The sequence below is a fragment of the Tursiops truncatus genome, chromosome 10, assembly GCF_011762595.2.
Source record: "Tursiops truncatus isolate mTurTru1 chromosome 10, mTurTru1.mat.Y, whole genome shotgun sequence".
NCBI lineage: Eukaryota > Metazoa > Chordata > Mammalia > Artiodactyla > Delphinidae > Tursiops > Tursiops truncatus.
Window position 1 is genome coordinate 35,278,468 of NC_047043.1, and position 17,093 is coordinate 35,295,560.

Genomic DNA, 17,093 nt, shown 5'->3' on the forward strand with positions numbered 1-17,093 from the left:
TATTAAAATGGCTACACCAAAATTCACCAATTTTGATGTCTTTTTTTAAATGCATGCTGATATGACAGCTGTCACATACAAACAAAATTGTTTTGAATGAAGTTAAAGACAACTAAGTGCTACTAGAGCTATCTTATGGAAAAAACCGAACCTTTGGCCCACCCAATAGTATTTTTGAACAGATATTCTCCCTTATCTCCCATTTTTAATTCATCATTGCCTGCCTGATGAATCTCAGTGGCTTCATCTGCATAGATACTAAAAGAATAAGCATAGTATCAGTTAGTGTGGGTGAGGTTATACTGCAGTAACAAATGATCCCCCAAATCTCAGTGGCTTACAAGAAAGGTTTATTTCTCCCTCACACTGCATGTCCACTGATTATCTCAGCTACAGCTAATGATGCAGTTGCAGAACAGGCAACTCCTGGTGTCAGTGGAATAAATGGCTTCTCCAAGAGCTGCCTTTATTGAGGTATAGAAAGGGCCTTTCAGGCAGCCACTGGACTGAACATTCTTCACCCCAGGTTCAGAAAGACGCAGGACTCCTCCAAGGCTGCTGGCTCCCTAGTCCTTCTCTGGCGTAGTCATATTAGCACACAGATGTGTCCCTGTGCCTCTATCATAATGCTCTACACTAGCTTCTCAAGAAAGAACCGGAAGCATCAGATAAGATCCCGTTCGGGATCAAGGTTCTCTAGAAGAGAGAGGTAATCAAGGATGTTTATTCAGAAAACACTAACTCAGCATTCTGTTCTTGGTCATTGTATCTTGGCTTCTCTCTCCAAGCCAAGAATTTTTCTGAAAGTTCATTCTAGTCCTTTATGTCTTTGCCATTCACCACCCTGCTGTGTGTTTCTGGAGGTCTCATCTCTCTTGCAGCTTGATCACCACGTTACCCCTGATCATCACAGGGGTAATCATTAGTGCTACACACTGATATCTGGTTCTCCTCTCTTCTGGTCACATAGTAGGATGCATTTCCAGCCTTCCTTAAGATTGGTTCTGTGACTAATGCTGGCATGAACTGTGAGTAGAAATGGTGTCTGTCACTTTTGAGCTGAAGAATTTGTTAGTGTGAGGCTTCCAGAGTTTTCTCTTTTCCTTCTGGAAAAAGCCACTGATATTTTGGGGTTATTTTTTTTTACTGTTGCATAGCCTAGCCTATCTTGACTGAAACTATCGCATACCTTTTTTCAGGTATTTAAAGTATACATGACAAATTAAAGGCTCTTATAATAATATAAGTCTTCAGACACATAATGGGTATAAAATGCTCCATAACTCTTAAGGTACAAATGTAGTCCCATGACTCTTGTCTCTCTAAATCAAATTTAAATTGGCTCAAGCACCCAGATGCTATTTAGGTAGAAAGTTTAGAATCACTCTATTGAGTTATTCCCATTTACCCTACATTGTTTTTGCTCAATGTAGTTGATACACCCTCTGCATCGCAATCACCTGGGGGTATTTGTTAAAAACAGACTCCCACAGTATTGCTCAAATCAGAATCTCTGGCAGGACTCAACGTGCCCCCAAGTCATTCTTAGGCTCACTTCACACATGATCTTTCTTAGTCTGAAATCACCTTGCTCTACCTTGTGATTCCCACATGATTTCTAGACCAGCATCATCCAACAGAACTTTCTGCATTGATAGAAAGGTACTCTCTATGTATACTCCAGTACACTAGCCACATGTGGATACTGAGCTCTTGAAGTGTGACTAGTATGACTGAGGAACTGAATTTTTAATTTATTTGAAGAGCCACACATGGCTAGAGGCTCCCATGTTAGACAGCACAGTTCTAGACTCTTAGTCCTTGAAAGCAAGAACTGTATCTTCAATCTCTGTATCCCCTTTGTGCCTGACACAGAGTAGCCCAGTAAATAATAACTGAAATAGGAAATAGGCCTGCACTACTTCCATTTTTGAGGTTCCTGGTATATTAAAAGAAGAAATGCCAAAACAGGATTACAAAAAGTGTTTTCTGGACAAACATTTTAAATCTTTACACTTACAAAGCAGCTTTATTGTCCTATTCTCAAGATACAGGATTAAAATATTAAATCATAGACATATAGTGTCTAAGAGCAATACCTAATAGCCATGGGGGTACTCAGTTATCTTTCTACCTTTGATTTAGCAAATATAAAAGGTGCATTAAGACAATGAATCTTGCTTAAGATCTTTCCATGTAACTTCAGTTAAAGTGTATATGTGCAAATATCACCAGTGTATACAAATCAGATCACTAATTCATGAGGTATAAAAGGGTTTAAAACAAAATAATCATAGATTAGATACAGGAAAGCTACTTCTTCATATTGTGGCCTACCGGAAGAATATACTAAGAGAGGCTGTGAGAATAGTGTTTGGAGAATTTGGGACGTGACGTTTCGCACTTACGCTTGCCAGCCGTTACTTTACCTATCTACTTTCCTCAGAAGAGCAAAAGCAAAGTTAAAAGTGACATTCTTTAGATTTGCAATAATATTAAAACTTCTTTGAAAATAATTCATTGTTCTGTTGGTTTAGTTGATGTAAAACCCTAGAGAACTTGTAAACAAAACATTCTTATCAGCATGGAAGGATCAATAAGTTTTAACTCTTGCCTGAAGTAAGGGTAAGGGACTATAAGGTAGTCATCATTAGCATAATTATCACTTATTTCCCTAGCTTTTCCATGATCAACCTGAGGTGGCTAGTGCAACAATACACATAATGTAGAAAATTATAAATAAATCTGAGCAAGAGAAAACCCAAATTTAAATAGAAGGTCAGCAACAAGGACCTACTTACTGTATGGCACAGGGAACTCTGCCCAATGTTATGTAACAACCTAAATGGGAAAAGAATTTGAAAAAGAATAGATACGTGTATATATATAACTTAAATCACTTTGCTGTACACCTGAAACTGCAAAAATATTGTTAATCAACTGTACTCCAATATAAAATAAAAAGTTTAAAAAGTACAATAGTGAAAAAATAATAAATACATAGATAGATAGATGATAGATAGAGGATAGATAGATCAGGACCAGGGAATAAGAACGCAGATTCACAGGCCACAGTTGCTATGTAAGCACTAAAGCTGAGCTAAAACTTGACTTGGAGCTTCATAACGATGAAAGTGAAAAGGGAAACACATAAACTGGTTACATTATTTGTCTGTAAGGAAGACACATCACTTACTCAAAGGTAGTCAAGCATTTCCTGACACTTGGCTCTGAAAGAAAATTCTCTCATGGGATTTTCCATAAGAAACATAAAATGACCAAGTGCACAATAGCTCTACAGCAAATGCACTAGTGGGCTTTGTGGAATTGTCTCTTCTAGAGTCCCTTAATGTATGTAGAAGCCACAATATTCAAAAGACAAGTCAGTAAAACACTCCTGGTAGAGGGTGAGAAATGTTTCTGTGTGTATGAACTCAGGACAATGTGGTCAGGGATGCAGTTTTCTGATGGACCAGCTAATGCCCTGGCTGACTAAAAGCAGATACATATTGTTCAGAACTCAGTAATCTCATCAGCAGATGGTGGGTGGTTGACAGCCTTTTGTGAAGAGTGAGTCATCCCATTGAGATTCTCACCTAAATAGGAACATTTCTCTCTTCATGGGGGTGGACAGAGGGAGGCTGCAGGCAGTGCAGGTTTTTCCTTAAGAAAACCAATTCTTCAAAATAAGAACGAAGTATTCAAGTTTGTAAAGTTCTATTCAATAGAGAAGAGGGTCTGCAAACTCACAGACAAGTCATGTTTTTTTTTAAACAAAGTTCACATTAGTTACCAATGTTAAGAGATGAATAGATTTCAAATCTGGCAAGCCCAGATGCTCGCACACCACTTGGCAACAATCTGCTGGCTGGGTGTGGGGCATTTGCCCACCCTCTAGGCAACTGAATGTCCTGTTGGAGGATGAAGATTTGGATGGAAAAATTTTCAAAGAAGAAATTAACAGTTGCTGACTCTCGCTAAGAAAAATCTGAATAAAGCTCCCATGAGATGTATGGCTTTTAGCAAAGTGACTGCTCAGTAAATCTACCTGGAAGAATTCCTTGCAAAACATACCCTTAAGTAAAGAAATGAATCTGATACTGAGTTACTGGATCTAAACCAGTTAAATTTCAGGACATGTACCAAAATAATTATTTTAGTTTTAGAACAGGTGATCTTCACCCACTTCTGACAAATGCTAAACCACAAAATCAACCGTACGTTAAATTATAATAAAATATCATCAGCATTAAGGAAGATTGACTTTCTTATCTCCAAAGCAAGACAGCATATGTTCAAATAATACAAAAGTGGTTTCAAATTATTTAGTTTAAAAATAAGGAGGGCCACAACTTGCCTGTTTTATGCTACTTGAAATACTTTCTGATCTGTCTGAACACCAATTCTATTGATCTGGACTTTCAAGGTCACAGAAGTCCTGGTTTTATATGATCCTATATTGAACTCATGGAGCTCAACCCGAAACTAGTCCTTGTCCACAGACTCAAAGCCTGAGAAATCATGCAAAGCTGCAACCTTTCATTTAAAAGCAAAGTTTACTTTTTCTAATTATAAAATAAATGTACAATATCAATAATTTAGAAAATAAAGAAGAATTTAGACTGTTTTCCCTCAGGTTTTTATTTTGAAAAATTTCAAACCAACAGAATACAGATATGCAGGCCAAGGGCCCTTCCAGTTACTAAGGCTGAGCCGCAAATTTCTCAGAGCTTCTTGGCAGTCAGAGTGAAAGGAGAAAACAGTCAGTTATGTAATTCACATCACCTAAAAGGAGAAAACATATCAGTTACTTAAGAGTAGCCAAGGGGGTTCCCTGGTGGCGCAGTGGTTAAGCGTCCGCCTGCCAATGCAGGGGACACGGGTTCGTGCCCCGGTCCGGGAAGATCCCACATGCCACGGAGTGGCTGGGCCCGTGAGCCATGGCCACTGAGCCTGTGCGTCTGGAACCTGTGCTCCGCAATGGGAGAGGCCACAACAGTGAGAGACCAGCATACCGCAAAAAAAAAAAAAAAAAAAAAAAGAGTAGCCAAGTGTTTCATGGCATTTGGCTGAGAGAGAAAAATTCTCTTATTAAAAATTTTTAAAAAAAATTTTAATTTATTTTTTAATTGGGGTATAGTTGCTTTACAATGTTTTGTTAGTTTCTGCTATACAATGAAGTGTACAGCTATATGTATACAGCTATATGTATACATATATTCCCTCCCTCTTGGACCTCCCTCCCACCCCCCCATCCCACTCATCTAGGTCACCACAGAGCACTGAGCTGATCTCCCTGTGCTATACAGCAGGTTTCCACTAGCTATTTTACACATGATAGTGTATATATGTCAGTCCTAATCTCCCAATTCATCCCACCCCCCCTTCCCCCCATGAGAGAAAAATTCTCTTGTGTTCACTTCATAAAGAATACAAAGTGATATCATACACAATAACTGCACTGGTGAGTTCTGTAAACTATTTCATCTAGAATCTCTCAATGTTAGCAGAGCATGCGTTGTATGAAGGAAGGCAGCAGCCTGGGGGTTAAGAGCATGGATTCTAGAACCTAACTACTTGGGTTTGAATCCTGGTTCCATGACTATTAATTGTGTGACCTTGAGTAAATTACTTAACTTTTCTAGGTCTTAGTTTCCTGAATTATAAAGTACTGTGATTAATGATATTACCTCTCTCAAAGGGGTATGAAGCTTAAATGAGTTAATGCCCAGAACATACTTAAAACAGTACCTGGCACATAGTAAGCATCATAATTATTTCAGTAAACGCTAAAATAAAGGTGTACACATGATGTAATAGTACAGGATGGGCACTTAGACCAAATAAGGGCTGGAGGGAAGGTTTCCTAAAGAGAGGATGCCTGGTTTACTACTTAACTGCTGTTAGCGTGAACCTGGCCCAATTACTTAAACTTTGTATCCCCACCTGCTAAAACAGAGATATAATATCAGATACTGATACAATAAACTGATGTTTGTGAAATTAAATGAGATAATATATGAGGATTAGATGAGCAAATGGAAGAGAGCATGGCATGTAAAACAAATGTTTCCACTTGGATCTGGTGGAAAAGTAAATAAACTACCCTTGCATTCAAATTTTACATGTGTCCATTTTTCCAATTAAAGGGTGTACTTAAGTTCACAAGTAGCTGTACAAAAATATTAATTCATATCACAACAAAGCTACCTAGAAGTAATGTTAAACGATCAGTGGTGGATTAGCACAACTCTCCTGTTTTTTTTAATCACCACAGAAATGCCTTATGGTTACATCATTTTTGAGGCACATTGTGTCCACCTGAGAGAGTAGGTAAATATAACACCTTGATTTCCATTTGGCAAAAATGACTACTGCCTCATCTGCATTACTTTATATATCCCTCATGTCACTTCATATAGAATTCTATTATAGTATGTAGAATACTGTGTTACAGTCACGGTTCATTCGATTTATACCTTGCTTTGTTTAAAAAAGAGCTATGGCGATTAGTTACATACTTATATGTTTATCTCCCTTCCAAAACTGTGAGTTTCTCAACTAACTGTATCATAACCACATCCATAGTATCTGGACATAAGCTGGAACATAATATACTGATTCTCACTGTTTGGTGAAATGAGTAGGATTTGAAGTGTGCTGTCATAAGCAAATGAGCCTAATATAAAGTTAAGGGGGAGAGAGACCTTCAGGATGGCGGAGGAGTAAGACATGGAGATTACCTTCCTCTCCACAAATATATCAGAAATACATCTACATGTGGAACAACTCCTACAGAACCTACTGAATGCCGGCAGAAGACCTCAGACTTCCCAAAAGGCAAGAAACTCCCCACATACCTGGGTAGGGCAAAAGAAAAAAGAAAAAACAAAGACAAAAGAATAGGGACGGGACCTGCACCAGTGGGAGGGAGCTGTGAAGGAGGAAAAGTTTCCACACACTAGGAAGCCCCTTCACTGGCAGAGACAGGGTGTGGCAGTGGGGAAGCTTCGGAGCCACGGAGGAGAGCACAGCAACAGGGGTGTAGAGGGCAAAGTGGAGAGATTCCCGCACAGAGGATCGGTGCCGACCAGCACTCACCAGCCTGAGAGGCTTGTCTGCTCACCTGCCAGGGCGAGTGGGGGCTGGGAGCTGAGGCTCGGCTTCGGAGGTCAGACCCCAGGGAGAAGACTCGGGTTGGCTGCATGAACACAGCCTGAAGGGGGCTAGTGCACCACAGCTAGCCGGGAGGGTGTCCGGGAAAAAGTCTGGACCTGCCTAAGAGTCAAGAGACCATTGTTTTGGGATGCACGAGGAGAGGGGATTCAGAGCACCACCTAAACGAGCTCCAGAGACAGGCGCGAGTCGTGGCTATCAGCGTGGACACCACAGACAAGCATGAAATGCTAAGGCTGCTGCTGCAGCCACCAAGAAGCCTGTGTGCAAGCACAGGTCACTATCCACACCTCCTATCCCGGGAGCCTGTGTCGCTCACGACTGCCAGGGTCCCATGATCCAGGGACAACCTCCCCGGGAGAACATATGGCGTGCCTCAGGCTGCTGCAACGTCACGCCGGCCTCTGCCCTGGCAGGCTCACTCCGCATTCCATACCCCTCCCTCGCCCAGGCCTGAGTGAGCCAGAGCCCCCTAATCAGCTGCTACTTTAATCCCGTCCTGTCTGAGCGAAGAACAGAAGACTTCAGGCGACCTACACGCAGCGGTGGGGCCAAATCCAAAGCTGAACCCTGGGAGCTGTGCGAACAAAGAAGAGAAAGGGAAATCTCTTCCAGCAGCCTCAGGAGCAGCGGATTAAATCTCCACAATGAACGTGATGTACCCTGCATCTCTGGAATATCTGAACAGACAACGAATCATCCCAAAACTGAGGCAGTGGACTTTAGGAGCAACTGTAGACTTGGGGTTTGCTTTCTGCATCTAATTTGTTTCTGGTTTTATATTTGTCTTAGTTTAGTAATTAGAGTTTATTATCATTGGTAGATTTGTTTATTGATTTGATTGCTCTCTTCCTTTTTTTATATATATAGAGAGATATATATATTTTTCCTTTTTCCCTTTTTGTGAGTATGTGTATGCTTCTTTGTGTGATTTTGTCTGTATAGCTTTGCTTTTACCATTTGTCCTAGGGTTCTATCTGTCCATTTTTTATTGTTTGTTTGTTTTAGTATAGTTTTTAGCACTTGTTATCATGGTGGATTTGTTTTCTGGTTTGGTTGCTCTTTTCTTTCTTTCTTTTTTCCATTTTTTATTACCTTTTAATTTCTTTTAATTTTTAATATTTTTTTGTTTTTATTTTAATAACTTTATTTTATTTTATTATTTTATTTCTTTCTTTATTTTTTTCTCCCTTTTCTTCTGAGCCATGTGGCTGACAGGGTCTTCATGCTATGGCTGGGTGTCAGGCCTGTGCCTCTGAAGTGGGAGAGCCAACTTCTGGACACTGGTCCACCAGAGACCTCCTGGCTCCATGTAATATCAAACAGTGAAAGCTCTCCAAGAGATCTCCATCTCAACACTAAGACCCAGCACCACTCAATGACCAGCAAGCTACAGTGCTGGACACCCTATGCCAAACAACTATCAAGAAGGGAACACAACCCCACCCATTAGCAGAGAGGCTGTCTAAAATCATAATAAGGTCACAGACACCCCAAAACACACCACCGGACATGGTTCTGGCCACCAGAAAGACAAGATCCAGCCTCATCCACCAGAACACAGGCACCAGTCTGCTCCACCAGGAAGGCTACACAACCCACTAAACCAACCTTAGCCACTGGGGACAGACACCAAAAACAATGGGAACTATGAACCTGCAGCCTGCAAAAAGGAGACCCCAAACACAGTAAGTTAAGCAAAATGAGAAGACATAGAAACACACAGCAGATGAAGGAGCAAGGTAAAAACCCACCAGACCAAACAAATGAAGAGGCAATAGGCAGTCTACCTGAAAAAGAAGTCAGTGTAATGATAGTAAAGATGATCCAAAATCTTGGAAGTAGAATGGAGAAAATACAAGATATGTTTAACAAGGACCTAGAAGAACTAAAGAACAAACAAACAATGATGAACAACACAATAAATGAAATTAAAAATTCTCTAGAAGGAATCAGTAGCAGAATAACTGAGGCAGAAGAACAGATAAATGACCTGGAAGATAAAATAGTGGAAATAATTACCACAGACCAGAATAAAGAAAAAAGAATGAAAAGAATTGAGGACAGTCTCAGAGACCTCTGGGACAACATTAAACACACCAACATTCGAATTATAGGGGTCCCAGAAGAGGAAGAGAAAAAGAAAGGGACTGAGAAAATATTTGAAGAGATTATAGTTGAAAACTTCCCTAATATGGGAAAGGAAATAGTCAATCAAGTCCAGAAAGTGCAGAGAGTCCCATACAGGATAATTCCAAGGAGAAACATGCCAAGACACAAATTAGTCAAACTATCAAAAATGAAATACAAAGAAAAAATACTACAAGCAGCAAGGGAAAAACAAAAAATAACACACAAGGGAATGCCCATAAGGTTAACAGCTGATCTTTCAACAGAAACTCTGCAAGCTAGAAGGGAGTGGCAGGACATATTTAAAGTGATCAAAGGGAAAAACCTACAGCCAAGATTACTCTATCTAGCAAGGATCTCATTCACATTCAACAGAGAAATTAAAACCTTTACAGACAAGCAAAAGCTGAGAGAATTCAGCACCACCAAACCACCTTTACAAAAAATGCTAAAGGAACTTCTCTAGGGAGGAAACACAAGAGAAGGAAAAGACCTACAATAACAAACCCAAAACAATTAAGAAAATGGTAATAGGAACATACATATCGATAATTACCTTAATGTAAATGGTTTAAATGCTCCCAACAGAAGACACAGACAGGCTGAATGGATACAAAAACAAGACCCGTATATATGCTGTCTACAAGAGACCCACCTCAGACTTAGGGACACATAGAGACTGAAAGTGAGGGAATGGAAAAAGATATTCCATGCAAATGGGAATCAAAAGAAAGCTGGAGTAGCAATTCTCATATCAGACAAAATAGACTTTAAAATAAAGACTATTACAAGACACAAAGAAGGACACTATATAATGATCAAGGGATCAATCCAAGAAGAAGATATAACAATTGTAAATATTTATGCACCCAACATAGGAGCACCTCAATACATAAGGCAAATGCTAACGCCATAAAAGGGGAAATTGACAGTAACACAAGCATAGTAGGGCACTATAACACCCCACTTTCACCAATGGACAGATCATCCAAAATGAAAATAAATAAGGAAACACAAGCTTAAAATTATACATTAAACAAGATGGACTTAATTGATATTTATAAGACATTCCATCCAAAACCAACAGAATACACTTTCTTCTCAAGTGCTCATGGAACATTCTTCAGTCACAAATCAAGTGTTGGTAAATTTAAGAAAACTGAAATGTATCAAGTATCTTTTCTGACCACAATGCTATGAGACTAGATATCCATTACAGGAAAAAAATCTGTAAAAAATAGAAACACATGGAGGCTAAACAATACACTACTAAATAACCAAGAGATCACTGAAGAAATCAAAGGGTAAATTAAAAATACCTAGAAACAAATGACAATGAAAACCCGACAACGCAAAACCTATGGGATGCAGCAAAAGCAGTTCTAAGAGGGAAGTTTATAGCAATACAATCCTACCTCAAGAAAAAAAAAACACCTCAAATAAACAACCTAATCTTACACCTAAAGAAATTAGAGAAAGAAGAACAAAAAACCCCCAAAGTTAGCAGAAGGAAAGAAATCATAAAGATCAGATCAGAAATAAATGAAAAAGAAATGAAGGAAACAATAGCAAAGATCAATAAAACTAAAAGCTGGGTCTTTGAGAAGATAAACAAAATTGATAAACCATTAGCCAGACTCATCAATTAAAACAGAGAGAAGACCCAAATCAATAGAAATGAAAAAGGAGAAGTAACAGCTGACATTGCAGAAATACAAAGGATCATGAGACATTACTACAAGCAAGTATATGCCAATAAAATGGACAACCTGGAAGAAATGGACAAATTCTTAGAAAAGCACAACCTTCTGAGACTGAACCAGGAAGAAATAGAAAATATAAACAGACCAATCACAAGCACTGAAATTGAAACTGCGATTAAAAATCTTCCAACAAAAAAAAGCCCAGGACCAGATGGCTTCACAGGTGAATTCTATCAAACATTTAGAGAAGAGCTAACACCTATCCTTCTCAAACTCTTCCAAAATATAGTAGAGGGAGAAACACTCCCAAACTCATTCTACGAGGCCACCATCACCCTGATACCAAAACCAGACAAAGTTGTCACAAAGAAAGAAAACTACAGGCCAATATCACTGATGAACATAGATGCAAACATCCTCAACAAAATACTAGCAAACAGAATCCAACAGCACATTAAAAGGATCATACACCATGATCAAGTGGGGTTTATCCCAGGGATGCAAGGATTCTTCAATATACACAAATCAATGAATGTGATAAAACATATTAATAAATTGAAGGAGAAAAACCATATGATTATCTCAGTAGATGCAGAAAAAGTTGGACAAAATTCAACACCCATTTATGATAAAAACCCTGCAGAAAGTAGGCATAGAGGGAACTTACCTCAACATAATAAAGGCCATATATGACAAACCCACAGCCAGCATCATTCTCAACGGTGAAAAACTGAAACCATTTCCGCTGAGATCAGGAACAAGACAAGGTTGTCCACTGTCACCACTATTGTTCAGCATAGTTTTGGAAGTTTAAGCCACAGCAATCAGAGAAGAAAAAGAAATAAAAGGAATCCAAATCAGAAAAGAAGAAGTAAAGCTGTCACTGTTTGCAGATGACATGATGCTCTACATAGAGTATCCTAAAGATGCTACCAGAAAACTACTAGAGGTAATCAATGAATTTGGTAAAGTAGCAGGATACAAAATTAATGCACCAGAAATCTCTTGCATTCCTATACATTAATGATGAAAAATGAGAAAAAGAAATTAAGGAAACACTCTCACTTACCATTGCAACAAAAGGAATAAAATACCTAGGAATAAACCTACCTAAGGAGATAAAAGGCCTGTATGCAGAAAGCTATAAGACACTGATGAAAGAAATTAAAGATGGCACAAACAGATGGAGAGATATACCATGCTCTTGGAACGGAAGAATCAACAGTGTGAAAATGACTATACTACCCAAAGCAATCTACAGATTCAATGCAATCCCTATCAAACTATCAATGGCAATTTTCACAGAACTGGAACAAAAAATTTCAAATTTTTTATGGAAACGCAAAAGACCCCGAAGAGCCAAAGCAATCTTGAGAAAGAAAAACGGAGCTGGAAGAGTCACGCTTCCGGACTTCAGACTATACTACAAAGCTACAGTAATCAAGACAGTATGGTACTGGCACAAAAAGGGAAATATAGATCAATGGAACAGGATAGAAAGCCCAGAGATAAACCCATGCACATATGGTCACCTTATTTTTGATAAAGAAGGCAAGACTATACAATGGAGAAAAGACAACCTCTTCAAAAAAATATAGAAATCAATTTTCACTGCAAAGTAAAGGAGCTGTTACAGTGGAGGATTACTGGACTGAAAGTCAATATTATGACATAGTATGAGTGTGTTTCCAGTTTGGTAATTGCAATCATTGTTGCTTTTGTTGTGGTCATCTATTTACAATGCTTGGTGTCAGTTTAGTTATCTCTTGTAAAAATAAAATACAGTGTGTGTGTGGAAAAAAAAAAAAAAAGAACCTATTGTATAGCACAGGTAACTCCACTCAGTACTCTCTGTAATGACCTGTATAGGAATAGAATCTAAAAAACAGTGGATATAACTGATTCACTTTGCTGTACAGCAGAAAGTAACACAACATTGTAAATCAACTATACTCCAATAAAAATTAATTTAATTTAATTAACAAAATAAAATGAATAAAAGGCATTAAAAAAAAGACAGCCTCTTCAGTAAGTGGTGCTGGGAAAACTGGACAGCTACATGTAAAATAATTAAATTAGAACACTCCTTAACACCATACACAAAAATAAACTCAAAATGGATTAAAGACCTAAATGTAAGACCAGACACTATAAAACCCTTAGAGGAAAACACAGGCAGAACACTCTGTGACATGAATCACAGCAAGATCCTTTTTGACCCACCTTCTAGAGAAATGGAAATAAAAAGAAAAATTAACAAATGGGACCTAATGAAACTTAAAAGCTTTTGCACAGCAAAGGAAACCATAAACAAGATGAAAAGACAACCCTCAGAATGGGAGAAAATATTTGCAAATGAAGCAATTGACAAAGGATTAATCTCCAAAATTTACAAGCAGCTCATGCAGCTCAATATCAATAAAACAACCCAATCCAAAAATGGGCAGAAGACCTAAACACACATTTCTTCAAAGAAGACATACAGACTGCCAACAAACACATGAAAGAATGCTCAACATCATTAATCATTAGAAAAATGCAAATCAAAACTACAATGAGGCATCATCTCACACTAGTCAGAATAGCCATCATCAAAAAATCTACAAACAATAAATGCTGGAGAGGGTGTGGAGAAAAGGGAACACTCTTGCACTGTTGGTGGGAATGTAAATTGATACAGCCACTATGGAGAACAGTATGGAGGTTCCTTAAAAAACTAAAAATAGAACTAACATAAGACCCAGCAATCCCACTACTGGGCATATACCCTGAGAAAACCATAGTTCAAAAAGTCATGTACCTCAATTTTCATTGCAGCTCTATTTACAATAGCCAGGACGTGGAAGCAACCTAAGTGTCCATCGACAGATGAATGGGTAAAGAAGATGTGGCACATATATACAATGGAATATTACTCAGCCATAAGAAGAAATGAAATCGAGTTATTTGTAGTGAGGTGGATGGACCTAGAGTCTGTCATACAGCGTGAAGTAAGTCAGAAAGAGAAAAACAAATACTGTATGCTAACACATATATATGGAATTTGAAAAAAAAAAGGTTCTGATAAATGTAGGGGCAGGACAGGAATAAAGACGCAGATGTGGAGAATGGACTTGAGGACATGGGGAGGGGGAAGGGTAAGCTGGGATGAAGTGAGAGAGTGGCATGGACATATATACACTGCCAAATGTAAAATAGACAGCTAGTGGGAAGCAGCCGCATACACAGGGAGATCAGCTCGGTGGTTTGTGTCCACCTAGAGGGGTGGGATAGGGAGGATGGGAGGGAGGTGCAAGAGGAAGGAGATATGGGGATATATGTATATGTATAGCTGATTCACTTTGTTATACCGAAAAAACTAACACACCATTGTAAAGCAATTATACTTCAATAAAGATGTTAAAAAAAAAATAAAGTTAAGGGGACTCTCTAGGAATTTATGTGAAATCAGTCAGTCTGATCTTCTTCTTTGTTAGATAAGAAACCAAAGCATGGAATAGTTAAGTGATTTGCCAAAGGTTACTTAGCTAGTTAATGGCCAGAACTAAGAGTAGAATCTCAAACTGCCATCAATTAGTCCAGATGGCAATCCAGTATACTGACCTGCCTTTCTGACCCAGGTAATTTGGTGTTTATCTCTACTACCTCACTAAAGCTGCTATTGTTGGTCATCAATCACTTTTGTGTTGCTAAATCCAGTCAGTGCTTTTCAGCCCTTGATATACTTGCCCTATTTGTGGTCTCTAACTCTGCTGAGACCATATTGCAATTCTTTCCCACCTTGGTTTCAGAGGCATTACACTCACCTAGTTCTTTTATCTCTCTGGCCATTGTTCCTCACACCTTGTGGGCTTCCGTTCATCTGCCACTGCCTTTTAAACTGAGTGCTTCCCGGGGATCTATCTTTGGTCCTCTTTATCGTTTCTTCTATATTTTCTGATTGATCTCATCCATGACTAGGACTTAAATTACCAATTATTGATATAAGTTAATGTCCTCTAAATCTAGTTTAACTCAACTTCTCTCCTCATGCGCAGACTTGTGTAATTCGACTGTTTATTGGATATTTCCCTCTGGATGTGAAGGTTCTCTTCAAGTCACAGTCACCTTGCAGTAGTCTTTGAGGGAGCCTAATAAATTGCACCCTTTTTTCTAGATAAAAGAGAATGCAGCAGGGGACCAACTATCATCTTTGTTACTGAATGTATTCATTTTGATTGCTGTTGTAACAAATTACCACAAAATTAGTGGCTTAAAACAACACAGATTTATTAGCTTACAGTTCTGGAGGTCAGACATTCTAAAATCAAGGCATTGGCAGGGCTGCGTTCTCTCTTGGGGCTCTAGGGGAGAATCTGCTTCCTTGCCTTTTCCAGCTTCTAAAAGCTGCCTGCATTCCTTGGCTCCATCTTCAAAGCCAGCAGCACAGATTCTTAAAATCTTTCTCTCTGACCTCTGCTTCCATCATCATATCTCATTCTCTGACCCTCCTGCCTCCAGTCCAGCTAGATAATCCAAGACAATCTCCCCACCTCAAGATCCTTAATTTAACACACCTGCAAAGTCCCTCGTGCCCTGTAAGGTAACATTCACAGGTTTTGGAGATTAGGACATGAAAATCTTTCAGGAGCCATAATTCTGTATACTACAATTGACAAAATTAGTATTGGATATTACCTGTGGACAGAGAGCTTCCTAATGCGAAACTCTGGTATTAAATAGGCTTATAACTTTGTAGCCCTGGACCAGGCACCCTCAATCCCACCCATAGGCCCTGCTCCTGGTGAATCAGAAAAGAACACAAAGATAGTTCCCTGACAGAAGCTTTCCTTTAAGAGGAAAGTGATGGGATGGGCTACAGCTGTCCCGTTTCTCCTTTTAAATTCACCAATTAGGAAGTCACTGCTCTAGGGAGGAGTGAGCTGGGGCAGGTGCAGTGAGAGGCCAATATCATACTATATATATTATGTATTTTATTAACAGATGTTACTCTGTGTGGGAGGAAACATCATGAGTGGAGAATAAGTGTTTCCCCAACAAACATATCCATTTTTGAACACACCATCATTTTCTAGAAATCCAATCATCCTCCTGGGACTGTCACCAGCACTATCTAATACGCTGGATCAGAAACTTGTGGATAACCCAGACTCATTTTCATTCACATTTTGTTAAATGTTTCCACCACCTACCCCAGCACCCGTGCTGGAAACTTGGCTTACTCATTTATCCCTCACTCAGCGCTGTCAATTCTACCACCTTAACAGCACTCACATCTATCCCTTCCTCTACACTCCCACTGCCAAAGCTTTGGTTAAGGCTCTGATCTCTTCCTGGGGTACAGCAATGGCCTCATAACTGATCTCTCTGCCTCAAGTTTTGTTCTTCCTATTTTCACTTCCATACCTTTACTCATGAAGCTTCCTTTGGCTGGAATTACGTCCTTTCCAGTCACTCTCTCCAAATCTCCACACCCCAGTGGACCTCCAGTTCACCCAAGCCTCAAGCAGAATTGACTGTCCAACATCCAGGATCAGACTTGAACCTAGGTTTCCCTGACTCCAAAGTCCATGCTCTTAACTGCTCTTGCTCGACTGCCTTCTCTTATAATAAAGATATTTTAAAGTCTAGTGAGCTTTATACTTTAAAAAGCACCTTTGCATACATTATTTCCTTTTAGCGGTACAATTCTTCAACGTAGTAAAGATGGGTATTGTTATCCTCATTTATAAAATGAGGAAACAGAGGAATTCAAGGCCCGGTCCATCACACGCTGCTGCTGAGTTAACGAGTGTCATTCAGCAGCCTTACACATTAACCGCGCGCTCAGCCCCTTCTGGTCCCAGTCCCTGGAGAACCTTCCTGCACTTCGCAGAAGTAGCCGATGGGGTCCGCGCGAGTCTGGACTAGGCCACTGCTGCCTCCACCACAGGCGCCCGGGCGATCACGGCGGGGAGCTTCCCATTTGCAGTGACGCGATCGGTGAGGCCATACAGTGACGTAGAGTGACGTAACTTACCCGGAGCTAGGTGCCGGCAGGGCAGCTACACCCTGGGGCCCCCTGCTCAGGAGGGCAGCGGATCG

The 17,093-nt window shown here is 39.5% G+C and overlaps 1 long non-coding RNA gene across 1 annotated transcript; it reads right to left on the reverse strand.

The window, feature by feature from the left end:
- Positions 1–110: 110 nt before the first annotated feature.
- Positions 111–17,021, reverse strand: LOC141279737 (uncharacterized). The gene is made up of 3 exons (XR_012334474.1): positions 16,416–17,021; positions 14,816–14,971; positions 111–4,785 (listed from the first exon to the last, which is right to left on the reverse strand). It is a non-coding gene; the product is annotated as an uncharacterized lncRNA (long non-coding RNA).
- Between the last annotated feature and the right edge of the window lie 72 nt (positions 17,022–17,093).